Source organism: Camellia sinensis, chromosome 8 (assembly GCF_055761805.1).
Source record: "Camellia sinensis isolate YWXY chromosome 8, ASM5576180v1, whole genome shotgun sequence".
NCBI lineage: Eukaryota > Viridiplantae > Streptophyta > Magnoliopsida > Ericales > Theaceae > Camellia > Camellia sinensis.
In genome coordinates, this window is record NC_138968.1 from 86320440 (window position 1) to 86336216 (window position 15777).

Consider the following 15777-nt stretch of genomic DNA (forward strand, 5'->3'; position numbering starts at 1 on the left):
AATGAAAATATATGAGAGTAAAAGTATTCCTACCTCAACTATAGAGCCAAATGTCCAAGCCCCTCCACGAATCTACCTCAAACCCACAATCCGATCGGATGAGAATGATCCTCTTCGAGTACTCTTCGCCCCTAGCAAATGATTTTGGGTGAATCAGAAGTGTATCAGAGGTATTTGGTGGTAGAAAGTTAGGGTTTCAAAGGGGAGAGAAAATGACTGAAGAGTAGAAAAGTGTTGTGCTCAAAATGATCCAATATCGCTATGTTTAAAAAGCTGAAATCGCGATCCTCGCTTGAGCGAAAGACTTGTCGGCTGAGCGACCAGAAATAACTAGGGGCCTCGCTTGAGCGTGAGGAGTTTCGCTAGAGCGCACAATTCGAAGCTTCAGGTCTGCCATAGAAGTAGACGTACGCTCAAGCGTAAGAGTTCTCGCTCGAGCGAAGAAACACATAACACAGGGCTCGCTCAAGCGCAAGAAGGCTCGCTCGAGCTAAGAATACTAACCATCAGGTCAGCAGAGACGCAGACGCACGCTTGAGCACAAGAGATGTCGCTCGAGGGAAGAAACGAATACTCAAGCCTCGCTCGAGTGCCAAAAAGCTCGCTCGAGCGGGAACTGTGTCTGAGAAGGAAACTAGAAGACCCACAAAACTCGCTCGAGCGAAGGAAATCTCGCTCGAGCGAAGAAGCAGATTTCACGAAGCTCCCTCGAGCTCTGAAAGCCTCGCTCGAGCGAAGAGGTCAAAATCTGGGCAGGAAATACTTCAACCACACAACAACCGTCCTGCCCAAAACACGCCTAACACAGCAAAAACTCAAATCCAAATGTCAAAGGAGAAAAACAAAGTACAAATACATTATTGAACTGCAAAACCTAAGCCCAAAATAGGATGAAGGTCGGGTCCAAAACCCGGATCGTTATAGTATCAGTGACTCCAATCTTCAATCCACTCCTCAAATAAGACTTCGATCTTGCAAGTTGCTAGGTATAACCTCTAAAACAATCTCATTAAATATTAGTTAATTATATTTACTAATTTTTTTTTAGAGGTTATACCAATTGAACATTTTGCAAATCCTAAAGCCATTTTCTTAATTTGATCACCTCTAGATCATTTTTAATTTTTGATTTTTTATATTTTTTAATTGTTTTATATTAAAAAAATTTGGAACTAATATACTAAACAAATAAATTAAGCTGAATATGTATATAAAACAACTTAACTCTAACCCATAGGTCTAAGTTTTTTTTGTTGTGTATTTGATTGAAAATGAGTTAAACCATTTTAATGGCTAGTACCTAAACTTCTATATTTATACAATGGGTAGGTTGAACCGAAATGACTACTTGGCTTATAGTTAGTATGATTCAAATAAAATGTAATGTATGTACTATATGTAAATTTATAATTGTTTTTCTCATTTGTTAATAGATTTATGCATAATCCACATTTCAAATAAGAATTTTATAAATTTTTAAAAGTTAATCACAAACTTTTAAAAAAATGGACGTGATACACTATAAATATGTATGAAAAAACCTTATTAATAAACTATTTTTATTAAAAAATTCTATACTTAATAAAATAGTTTGTTTTAGCATTTGAAAATTTAATATTGATGAATAAATTTAACATTTTCAAATACTCCTAGCATTTTTCACATTTAATATTTATGAATAAATTTATGTAATATAAAAATTTTATACTTCATTAAAACTTTAAACATTACAAAATCAATAATTAAGTTTTTATCAAATATGCTCTAAATCTAATCATCAACCTAATTTTTAAGCAAAATTTTTTCATTCAAAATTTTGGTAAAGATTTATTTAGGAAAACTATCCATATGTTAGTGAACTATGTTTACGATCATTATTATGCTTATGTAACTTAGGCCCTAACCTAAATGCACCTTCTATTTCTTAGACTTTGTTTAATGTTTGGCATGATTCATATAATGGTTATAAATTGTAAGTAAAATTTTAAATTATTAACTTAAAATAAGTAGTATTTGGTGCAGTATAGTGTTTGATAATCTATATAACATTTTAATTGTGTACATATTCATGATGCCTCAAAAGTTATTAGTAAGATGAAAGATTTGAGACTCTTATGTTCATATGTATTCAATGGTTTCAAATAAGTTTTTTACTTTATTTTATTTATTTTTTATTTTTTATTTTTTAAATTTCAAATTGTTGTTTAAAAAGCCTATATTTTTTGGCCAAATAAACTATAAAAATATCAAATAAATTATAATTTAAAATTATAACCAAATAAACTTAGTCACACAATAAAATAAAATATAAAAATATAATAAGTATAACATGATTCAAGAAAAAATGAACTATAAAATCTAAAAATTGAAAGCAAACCTTATAGAATTTTTGAAATATGAAATCATGGAAATTTCAAAACATAAATGCATAAGTAATATAATAACCATATGCATCCTCTAGAAGAAGAAGAAACTTACAATGAAAATTTATTATTGCCTATATTGAGAATAAATATACACATTTTCTTAATTGCCTCTGTTATCCATATTATACACTTAATAATATAGTTTTTAAACCATTGGACCACGAGTGAAGATATTGGAAATTTGTTTTGTAAAAGTACACTTAGATTACATAAGCATGCAATAAATTTTTAGAAATTAAAATAATTGTTAGATCCATAATAGAAATAAGGATGCGGGAGACTAAATATTAGAAATTGATCTTTATAAAAAAGGCATAAACTTACTGTGAAAAAATTTATTAATTGAATTCTTCATAAATGCTCCCATCACCAACAAATATTCTGATTCACCCAAACCGACCTAATCAAATCAATCCGTCGCATTTTGTACAGATGTGTGATGACGAGCGGACAGTTGTAGATTGATTTTTTCTAGTCCGCCTGGTTTTGGACAGATGGCAGATTTGAGGTTTCTTTGGCCGAAATCGAACCGCCAAACCGCGAGCACCCCTAGTAATTTGTAAGATTGTGTGTTTTCAATTTGTTTAGATATTCTACTTGCATGTTCAATTGAAAAAAAAGTTCAGATATTCTGTTGCATTTTCAATTTGTTTTCAATATAGAAATCTTTTTATCAAATGGCAAATATTGATATTTGGTATTTTTGTGTGGAAAATATAAGGCTTAATTTTGTCATTTTAAAAAAAATCAAATTAAGTAGTTTTTGAATAAAAAAAGGTAATAAAATAGCTTTGATAATGCATAATTTTCTTGTATATATTTATTATTGGTATTTGAAAATTTACTTTGTCATGCCCCGTATTTTATTACTTGAATAATATTACTAATATTCATTAATCAAGTCCATTTACAAATGTCAATTCATCCTTTGATGAAATGATGAATAATTAAATATACATATTCCCTCTCGTGATACAACAATGACATTTGCATACAAATAAAAGAAATGCCCTAAGGCTTACAATAAAAGAAAGGACACTACTCTTTACAAAAAATAGCACTCAGCCAAACAAACAAATGAAGTAGTACAATCCATCACTACATTACACTTATGAAATGATAAGAGCCATTGTTTGATGTTCAAATCCGAAAAGCAATCCCTGTACACATGTATAGGCAGGGGGTGAGCAACCACTATCTCACCAAACAATCTCATATTAAAACATTAGAAGATATACGGATACCAAGGTACTCATACATATACAAGAAATCATATCATGTCAAAACCATGTGATTCTATTGCATAATCTCCTAAATCCAATTTATTTAATTAACCACAACTAGTTAACTTAAATAAATAAACATGCTTCAATAGTAATAGGACATCCTTTTCCAATTCGTTCAATTATCCCATTGCCAATTGAATCAAATAACTAAACCATTCATAATGACATCTAACAAAGCATTAAATACATTTTTATACGGTCATATGAGATGATTACATATGCAATGTCATGCTCAAAGTATTTTTCTCATCTTTTGAAAATCTCGTGCACAATGCCAATTTAAAAATACATTAATCCAACAATTTCAATAAAATTTCAAGGCGGTAAATACGACTTTGGTAATCCCTAGGCTGGTGTCTGCAAGTAGGCATATCGAGCACTACCAAATCCCCACTTTACCAGTCTCTCACCGGAAGGGCAGTGGTACCTCCTCCGCGCGTGTTGTCGATCTTTCACCATGGACACTCAGGCCAACTTAAACCAACATCAAACTACACTCCATATCCGGACTTACCAACGTATTTTCCCAAAACAAATCCAAATGATCTTGTTTCCAAAAAACAATTCCTTTCTCAAAACAATAGTTTTCAATTACAATTCAAAATCTATGATAACAATGAGATGGAATGGCAATGCAATATGTAACAATGCATTAAGATAGTTCCACTTTCAATTACACCACACAATGTTCCATTGTGATCAAATCCCATATCTCTATTAATGTAATATCATGATACAATTCCAAGAGATAATATAATAATGTCAATGTTCACGTATGTACCACATGTAAATCAATAACTTACAACTTAGTCTTTTCAAGACAATTTAACAATATTCTTTATATGTAACAAACTTCCAAGATCAAACATTTTCTTACCTTTCCAAGGATCTTCTCATTTAAATACCAACATGGTAATCCTCTACCGGTTACCAAAACCAAAACTTTTAAGCAATATGTCCATCAATAGCAATAACATATGACATCCGAACGAGTTCAAGGTTTCATCAATTTCTAACTCACATACTTTACCAATGAAAGGTAATTACAATCTTTTCAAAACTCATCCCCATTTCAAACATTAAATAGAATCAAATTCCCATTTTTTTCATGCAAGTAAAATCTTGGGATCTTCAAGTTCAATCATAATTCTTAATAAGCATAAGTGAATATCCCAACACTTAATCAATTATATCAAAATCTTCTCTTGACTATAATTATAAAATACAACACGGTGTTCACTTTCCAATTATCAACATCAACCCCATTGATTTAAACCAAGGAAAATAAATAATTAATTAAAAGTTTTGATAATTCATTCTTGTTTTAATTCAATTCATCTATTTGCCCCAATCGAGCTAAAATCATATTCTTTTCCTTTCTTGTCCAAATCCCTCAAAACAATTCAAAATATCTCATAAGAATTTTGAAGTATGAAATTATTATTATAACATTACTCAACTAGTAAAACTAGGAACCCAATACCATACCACATCAACTTAATTTTGTTTATTTCTCCAAACCTCATACTTGGTCAACTTCATCACTTTTAATCTCATAATATTAAAGTTAGGAATTAAAAACCCAATGACACCCCTTTAATTACAAATGATTTAAAATATTAACCAAACTAATTTAATTCTTCAAATTAGTAAATTCATTATATTCACCATCTTTCAAATTAATAACACCAACTTAACCTCACATGTCTCATCTCTCTACATAACCATATCTCAACATAACCATTTTTCATGCCAACTTAAAGAGGTAATATTTGTCCCAAATTATCTACCAATAACAGTTCCACCACTTTTCTCTCACTTTTTTTTTTCTCTCTCTAGAATTACCTAACCAACATGATATTTGCGTCAAATGTTATGAAATATGCCCAAGAGTAACATTTTCAAAGTTATGAGTTCAAAAGCCCACATTTCATATTTTTATTTTCACAAAAATGAACATAACTAAATCATCAACATATCATTTTTCATAAAATATCATGAATGTAACACTTTTAAAGTTTTTAATCCCAAAACAACTCTATAATCCCAACTTAACAATTTACATAATATTCCTCAATATCAATTTATTTTTCTCAAAAATAAATTCAAAAATCAAAGATAAAAAAAATATTTCGACTTTATATTTCTCAAAATAAATCATCTAATCATAATATGATGTAAATACAATCATACAACCTTTATTTATTTATTTATTTATTTTATTTACAAAATTAACAACCCAAAATGATTTTCCCAAAATCAATCTCAAAACGCCAACATTCTTAACATTTCAACATAATTTTTCTTCCAAAAATTACCAAACAAAAATATGAAATTATATATATATATATGCAATACCTGTAATGCCCCGAAATAATTTGACATGAACTACCCACATTAATTAACATTGTTACGCCTCGAAATAATTTGACATGAACTACCCACATTAATTAACATTCACTAAAGCATGGCAATAAACTCCCCACCTTTACATAGTTAATATGATAAAAACACACAAGAATCTATAGCATGTGAAGCACCCAGTCTCAAAACAATAAAATGCCCTTAAGAGCTTACATCTTCCAAGGAAATAGTCCGGTTACACAAAATGGCCTCTCGGACCCATACACGTTTAGCCCCTGGCTTACAAAAATTTACAACAAAAATAAGTGAGCTATTTACTCTTCACAAAAATATCCACGCTCTCAATTTGGCGGGATCACCACATCATTACTTGCACCAAATCCCATAGGGGTAAGCAGAAAACCCAGTAGAGAAATCCTTAACAAAGTATATAGATTTATGTGAGTTATCCAACATTGAATGTAAATGCTAATGCCATGCAATGCCATCTCAAGAATAATCACATGTCATGCTTTTCATAAAAGTCACCATGTTTTTCAATAACATTTTACAATCTCATCAAGTTCAACTTCCAATTTTTTTATACAATAGGGGCGGTAAATCTGACACTGGTAATCCCTAGGTTGGTGTCTGGAAGTAGGCTCTACGAGCCCTACCAATACCCCACTTTACCGGTTGCTAACCGGAAGGGAAGTGGTACGTCCTCCGCGCGTGTTTTCGGTCTTTCACCCCGGACACTCAGGCCAACTTATCAATCTCATCTACACCGCCTAACCGGACTTACCAACATATTTATCCTTTTAACGTAACCATTGTTCTCATTATAATATAACCTTTCTCAATGCAAATGTTTTCCAACTCATGTCAAGATGCATAAAAATGTCAAAATTTAAGTGAGGATATGATGCAACAATTGATATCTCATAGCATTTCTTCATTTACCTTCCTCTAATGCCATCACACAAAATAACCACATGCTCCACCGATGCTAATTAACACATAGCAATAGCTTCTCATCATGCACATTTCTTAACATTCTAGTCATTCCAATACTATATGAAATTTTCAAATATTAACCTCCAAGATTGCAATTCTCAAGCCCATGGTGTTCAACAATCATCATCACAATTAAATATTTTTCATGCATCTAACCCAACTTAAAAGTAAATCCTCCATTCTCTCATATCAAGGAGGCTACCACTTTTCTTACCAAATGTGAACTCCACACTCACTCACCCATTTTTACGCATGAAAAGAAATTTATTCCATGGATTTCCTATGTTTTCAAAAAGCCCCAAATTTTCTAGGTTTTCACAAAAACCTAACATTGTTAACCTCTTTCATAAAATCTCACCTCACTCTTTAATCCTCACTCATATTATCCAATATTTCAAGAAAATCATTAAAAGAACACACAATAGTGTTTACTTCATAAAAATCATCAACTTTCTAGAACCACCAAACCCATTTTCGAATTTGCAAAGGAAATTCACAAAATCAACTTAAAACTTACATAAACATATATATAACTCAAAGGAAACCCTACCTCAAGGTTTGATGAAGGAAAGATGAAACCCTAGAGTCAATGGATGAGAGGATCTTGGATTTCCACCATACCAAGTGAAGCCCTAGTTTTTGATCTTTAAGATTAGAGGTAGATGATGATGATCTTGACTCAAGATTTCCAAGGATCAAAGTATTTTGGGTGTTTGAGAAGGTTTTCTAGAGAGAAGGGGGAGAAAAATATGGTTTAGAGTGAGAGAGTAATGTGTAAAATGAGGTATACATTCGGACCAAAAAGAGGGAAAAAAATAGAGTTCGGGCTGCCCAGTTGGCCGCACGTGCGGTGCCCTTCCCCGTACGTGCGGTGTGCCTTCTCCGCATGTGCGGCCTACACCCCCGCACGTGCGGTGTCGCCCTTCCGCACCTCACTCCGCACGAGCTTTTTAGACAGTGTGCAAACCCCTGTTGCTCAACCTTCATCTCACGTGCGGCCCCCACCCCGCACGTGCGGTCCTGGCCCAGTAGCCTAGAAAATTTTTCTAACTCGACCCTCAAGCGCTCAGGACCGGACCTCGCACCCTTCGGAATAACGGGGCCTCAACACCGAATCAAAACAAGAAAATGGATTACGTTGAGGAGAACCCTCCGAACAATACAAACCCCAAACACTCAACAACTCTATCAAAGTGGGTTCAAGATTAAACAAGAGAGAAAACGAAACTAGAGACATACTCGGTCACCACAATACCTCTTAAAATGACATATTTTCTCAAAATAACCCTAACGTAGCTTTAATGTAAAACTATGAAGAAAGTCTTTACCTCAAATAATGAAGAGGAGTAAATCTGAAAAGCAAATTTCACCCGATCATAAATCCGAGACCATCATTTCGAAGATCACGATGAGCTCTCCGACTTTCATTTACATAACTTTTTCAAAATTTCACTCTAAAGACTCTTACTCTAAGCTCAAAGCTTGAATATCCATGAGAGAAAGAGAGGCAAAGCAGTGAGGAAGGCCCTCTACTCACCAAAATGAGGAAAAAGCAAAATGGAGATGAAAGAGAGAAGTCTGATGGGAAAAGGGAAAAGGGAAAAGGGGAGGGGCGTGGGGGACAACCCCACGTGGGTTCGCTTCCCCACGGGTGTAACATCACAAAATTAAATATAAAATATATTGTAAAATATTTTAAAATTTGATAACATAAATTATAAAATGATATAATTTTTCTCATCACAAATATATAACATTTTTGTAACGCCCCCAAATTGTAATACCATAGATTTGATCCACAATAACATAAGTAACAGTTACATAAATCAGAGTACAAGTGGTCCCTTCATTACATGAAGTAATAATACAAAAGAATTTAACGTAAGCGAATGCCCTTTAGCCTTATATCTTTCTAAGACATTACTTGGTTACAACAAAAGAGAGTCATAAGCTCAATACATGTAAGGCCCTTCACTTGAATAAACACTTAAACAATCAAACAACAAATAACTTAATAGAGTCCCCAGCTCCTAAGTCTTCCCAAGCTATGTCCTTGGAAGGAGCATGACACTGGTACCTGAAAATGGTTTCCCAAGTATGGTGAGCCAAAGCCCAGTAGGAATAGCCTAACACAATATATGAAGTTTAACTAAGATATAAGTGCCAAGTAAATGTTCTACATTCATAACCGACTCACATTCTGTCCATATTCATTCAATACAGATAACCATATCTCAATTCCATTTACATCTATTCTATTCATATTAATCCAATAAATTCCGAGCCAATTCATGAGACAAGTTCATTGTTATCTAAACAATCCAAAATGAGGCTACAACTCAGTGATTCACAATTCAATACAACTATTTATTCAAATATTTCAATTTTTGCAATTTTACGAAATTTTCATCTGAGGGAACCAGCACCCATATATGCACAAGATATGAAGTTTTGCCATTTTACGGAATTTTCATCCGAGGGAACCGACACCCATATTATGCACAAGATTTCGGGACTTTCACCCTGGACACTCCGGCAAACTTAATTATAAATGGAGTCTATCCCCTATCTCCTCCCAAACAATGATACATATACAATGTATTTTAAAAGCATTATCATATGCAATGACTATTCACAACACATATTCAATGTATTACTCATACCATCACATTCAATGACACACTTCAACTGATTAGTTTCAATTCACCTAATCCTCATGCAATTTCTACAACAATCTTGACTATCCTCCACCGATAGCCCGAAATAAATATTTCTACACAGATATATTATTTATCAATAGATAAATTATGAAATTTTCCCATAGGTGAGTGTAGACCGCCTCAAACTTGCTCCTCGTGCCTCCTTTTCGAAGAAGGCGCAGATTGTAGTTCTAGCTACTACAGTTCGGCCTCTTATCACGGTTCTGAATCTAATCTCACGAAGTGCAATGTAAGACTGATAAATCATCAAAGAGTCCAAATCTGGCAATTGGTTTTGAAAAATCAATTTTGAATCAAAAAGCACCAAACATGGACTGCTTTGCCAGATTTCAGAGTCGGCACCTAAGGCCACGTGTCCGTCATTACCAAAGTTGCCTCGGCTCGGGAACTTGGGTGCAAGAGGGGAAGGTCCTGAAATGAGCACCCCCGCTGGCCCGATCAAAGATCGGCCTCTGCAGACATGATATGTTGTTTTTGTAAACACATGTTCTTATTCCGGTTTATTAGCTATCTTTACTATGTGATGCGCACAACACACAAGTATAGACTAAATCACTCAACTTGGAAGAAAACATCCCATGCTTGTTTTTTTTTAAATGGTTTGAAAGTGCTACTCGCAAGTAGGCTAAGACGCGGATTTGCCACTCTCAAGTGGGCTTAAAACTCGTATTTGATGAATTGTTTCAATTCAAGTAATAAAGCCTTCATCCACAGGCATTCATGCAGTTTATCAACTAAGCAAATAGCCTCATGGAAAGCATGCTAACATGGCAACATACACATCTCATGCAGTATGCTAAAGCGTAAACACTCACAGTGTACTCCAAGCCAAAACAGAAAACTAGTTAGAAATCATGCATGATCTTAGCTATGTTCAAGATGCCTAATGCAACGCATGCAATAATGAAACTAAATAGGAACGACTATCTAAGATGGCATATGAATGCGGCCCTTCGATACATGTATTCAAATAGGTATTGAAATATAATACAGTTTGAATGATGCTCCGAGCCTGGTGCATGCAAGACAAATGAATGATGCACGCATGCAAGCATAAGATATGCTAATCGAAATATGCCCTAATCTAACCATCAAAAGCTGATAAGTAAAAGGGAGAAAGAAATGGGGGTTGGAAGACATGCACACACACACGCACCCTTATTATAACATTGTGCCCTCTCGTCGGAGGGTCCGAATGAAAGCTAGGCTAATGTAAGCTAAGCTAAACTAACTAATCTAATTAAACTAATTAAACTAATTATTACACAACCAAATTGAATAACTAGCTATAACTAATTATTACAATAATTAACTAATTAACAAATTAATTAATTAAATTACAAATTCAATGCTAACTAACAAGCAAAGCACTAAATTAAACTACTTCAGCTTTGGTTTGAAGATGTTGAACATGTATGCTCGCATTCGGTTTCTCTCCCCAAAAAGCTCTCCAGTTTGCTCTTTAGAAGCTCTGTTTGCAAGGTGTCTTCAAGAACTTGCTGCTGGATCTCACCAAAACAGTGCTGGGGAGTGCACCAGTGGCCTGCCGGCCATGAATGGTGACTGGCGACCCTCCTGTCGGCCAAGGATGTGCAGTGCTGGCCACAGATGAAGAGGTGCCGTCCATCAATAAGGCACTGCAGGCCACTGATGTACTGAAACTCCATTTTGCAATAGAGCTCAAAAGAGAGGAAAGGGAGGGTCTCCCAAGGGTATGTACGTACTATGCCACTCGATATCACCTCAAAATATCAAGGGAGAGGCACCATTGGATCCAAAACCATCAATCAAGCATTTGGAATGCATGATGGCCAAAGATCCAATCTTGTACACATTCAATAAATGCAATGCAAACAAGACTCTAAATCTACTACCTCATCATAGATGATCAAAGGCAATGGAGACAATGGGGATTGGCTCATTTTCATCGCTTTGAGTATGAAATGGACCAATCCACCTTACGTTTAACATAACGTCCGGTTGAACACAATGCAATGCACTCATGCAACATGCTTATATTGACATGTTTTACTTAGTTGATTCTTGTTTACATATTTTAACATTACCGATCCATTCTTTAACCGGTTAAGTGTAATGTGAGTGGTCCTCTAATTGGAAATATGGCCTCATCCACAAGCACCTTGAGCATGAAAGAAGCCTCATGCCTTTGGTTAGTAGAAACCCTCAAGAGAAGGTTAAAACCATTAGGCATAAGAGCCTTAATTCCATGCTCAAGCCAACAAGGGGCTTAAGACTACTTTCAAAGCTAATGAAAGAGTGAAGCATGGAGTGCAATGGCATATAATTCAGCACTGAAATGGCATGCAAAATGACTTGGTATCATGCAAACAAACCATGTAATGCATGTTGAAAGGCTTAAGCATCAAAGCTAGTGAAGTGTAGTACACTAGAGGCATGCAAGACAATGCTCAAATGGTGAAACCAGCCCTAGATAGACCTCAATCATGCCAAAATAGAGGTTAAAACATGTTGAAAAGGGAGCCCAAAAGCTTAGACAAGCATGCATACGTATTGGCTCGTAAACAAGGCATAACACACAACCCTCAAAAGCTATGAATAAGTGAAGTATATGATAGTGTGACTACACTATATGTAATGAAATTACATGCTAAATGGTGCCAAACCATGCAAACATAACATTCATAACATATCAAAGGCCTCAAAACTCAAAGCTAGTCAAGGCCCTTTACACTACAACCATACTAACCAATGCTCAAATGACCTTGACCATTCAAAACAGACCTAAGGCAGGTTAAAACAGTAGCAAAAATATGCTAGACTTGCAACATAGATGGCAAGAAAGATGTGCTCATGTATTGGCTCACAAACAAGGCATAAAGGCACAACTCTTAAACATAATGAAAGAGTGGCATGCATGAGAGGATGACAGTGTGTGAAATGATGTCATGGCATGCAAACATCTCAAACAAAGCATGCTAGAGGTATCAAAACACAAAGCTAGTCAAGCCCATTGCACTACAGCTATACAAAGCAAGCCTCATATGTCTAAAACCACTCTAAATAGAGTTCAAGCATGCTAAAATATGAGCAAAAACATGCTGGAGTGTAGCCAAAATAAGCTAGAATAATAGGCCAAAATAGCAAGCATATCAAGCTAACAAGTAGGATTACACTACAAGTGCAAGAAGCATGCAGGAGGTGACAAAACAAGCTAAAAACAGAGTTATGGCAAGTCCAAAAAGTCACAAAAATATGCCTAAACTCAGCTTCAAGAAGGGAGAAATACATGCTCATTTGATAGGCCAACAACACATGCTAACAAGACAAGAGGATGGGGGAACCACCCCCTCCCATTTTGGGCCTCAAAACTACCTTTCCACCACTAAAATTCCTCTGGAATTTAGTGGTTTTAAGGCCAAAGGGAAACTGTTTGAAAAGCTTGAAAGATAGCTCAAAAGGCCTTACAAGCCAACTAGCAAAAGGGAGGAAACACCCCCAAGCCACACAAGGCTTAAACCACCATTTTTATGCCTCAAAAACAGAGTTTCTAATAGTTCAAAACCAGCCCCAAAAATAATCCAAAACAATGGAAAAAGGATGGTGAAGCAAGCATGCAAAATAAGCTAAAAGGGAGAGAGTTCTTACACTTGAAGCACAGCTGCAAAACAAGTCCAAATTCTAAGCTAAAACCACCTTAAGAGCTCCAAATAGTCCTAAAAGAATCTCAGCCCAATGGTGGTTAAGTTTAATCACGGGTCTCTTTGCAAAAGTGTAGAGGATTCTAAGCTTAAGGCTCAAAACAAGAAGTGAGGGAGGCTTCTAGAGGAAGGGGCTGGAATTTTTGCTCTTCAAAATTCTACAGAGAGAGACTTTAGAGAGAGAGGCTCCCCAAACTTGCCAACCCTTGAATATGAGAGGACATGGCTCCTATATAGCAATATACAAGAGCTTTGGCAAAAAATATCAGTCCAGAAATATCTGGAGCAGTATGGGACAAAGCTGGATGTAAAGATTTGGAAAAATCTAAGTTTTATCATTGTTGGCTGGCAGGGGATCATTTGTGGCTGGCAAGCATCATCAATGGCCGGCACTACGTCATCCATGGCCGGCACCCTTCACCAGTCGCCGTCAGAGAAAATCTGCTATCCAGGTCCAACTTCAAATAGGCATAACTCTTTCATCTGGACTCCTTTGCAGGTCATTCTTGTGTGAAAATTGTAGCCCCGGAAGTAAGATTTCCAATGGTGGAAGCCTCACATCAAAATTATAAATGTACTAAGAGATATCCCTTTTTTAGTGAAGCCGCTCAGTTTTGATCCTACCCGGATTGATGCCCAACTTCAACCAGCCATATCTCCTCCATCCAGACTCGGCTTTAAGAGATTCTTGAGTGTAAAATGAAGCCCCAGAAGTCTTCTTTCCAACGGTGGTGGCCCCATAACTGAAATCCATGTATACGAATGGATAGACCTGATTTAGCGAGTGCTGCTTGACTCTCTCTTAACGGTTTATGCCCATTTTCTCCCCCAACTTGGTTTCTTCCCTCCTCTCCTCTTTTCTTCAACTTCAAACCCCTAAATAAGGTGTTTTGAAAGATTTTTCTAAGATTTCACCTCTCTTTCATTCATTTCCACTTTGTCCTTGCTGGTTTACCGAAAAGCGCGTCATTTAACAAAATGTGAGTGTCGGAACATCGTAGAATCATTTTTCAAAAACATTTTGAAAGAGAGGGTTTTAAGGTCTAAAATATTTTTGTTCAAAATCATTTTAGTCCAAAAAGGGGTGTGAGATTAGGATTTGACTCTCTTCTGGCCAAAGAAATCGAGTCTTTGCACTGCACAACTTTCACCACCAAGTAAACCATCAACGACGCCCAAGTCTTAAGGACGGTCAAAAATGGGGTGTCTACAGTGAGCGATTAAACAAATCTAACCACACCATTCATTCACACAACTTCCCAATTCCATATTTCTCAAACAAATCATTATTTATACAAAATAATTATTTAGCTCATATTAGGGCAAATTTCTCCCTTTTCTGCAATACTAAGCCAAAGGTTAAATTCACCTATTTTAACACAAAACCACCTCCTATTCCAACCCCATGGTCAAATATATAACAACATATAAAAACCCCTCTTTCATAAATTTGAACCAAACCCTAGGTTTTGTCCAAACATCCCAAATCTCACCATATTCTCACAACAACAAATAACTAGGTTAAAATTCATAACAAAGTGTAGAATATCCCTACCTCAAGGTTAGGAGACCAAAAGAGAAGATGGAGATACTTCAACAAGCCGAAACCACGATCTATTCGAATCAACACGGAGTCCCTAAGGTGCTCTACCTTTTTAACAAAGGCCTAACGGTGGAGAAATCAATGGATAGAGGTGAAAATGTAGAGAGCGTGACTTTTAGAGAGAGAGAGGCTGCCGGATTAGGGTTTTGAGTGAAAAAAGATGAAAAAGTGATACAAAAATCCTCTGCTGCGAACTGATATACGTGGTCTTCGCTCGAGTGATGGAGTTGTCGCTTGAGTGACCAGACACACAAAGAGACCTCGCGCGAGCGCAAAAAGTGTCGCTTGAGCATAGAATGCGAAGCTTCAGGTCTGCCATAGATGCAAACGCACGCTCGAGTGTAAGAAATCTCACTCGAGCGAAGAAACAACACCACAAGCCTCGCTCAAGCGCAAGAAGCCTTGCTCGAGCGAAGAACTTACACCTTCCCAAAAAAGCTGCGTCTGAGAGAGAAACTTGAAGACCCTCAATTCTCGCTCGAGCGCAAGAAACCTCACTCGAGCGAAGAAGCAAATTACACAATGCTCGTTCGAGCGCAAGAAGCTTCGATCGAACGAAGAGACCAGAATCTGGGCAACAGCCGCTTAGACGAAATGACAACCAACCTGTTCCAAACACGCCCAACACACTCCAAAACTCCAACTCAAGGACAATAAGGGAAAAATCAAGACATGGATAAGAATTCTAAACCACGAAAATAG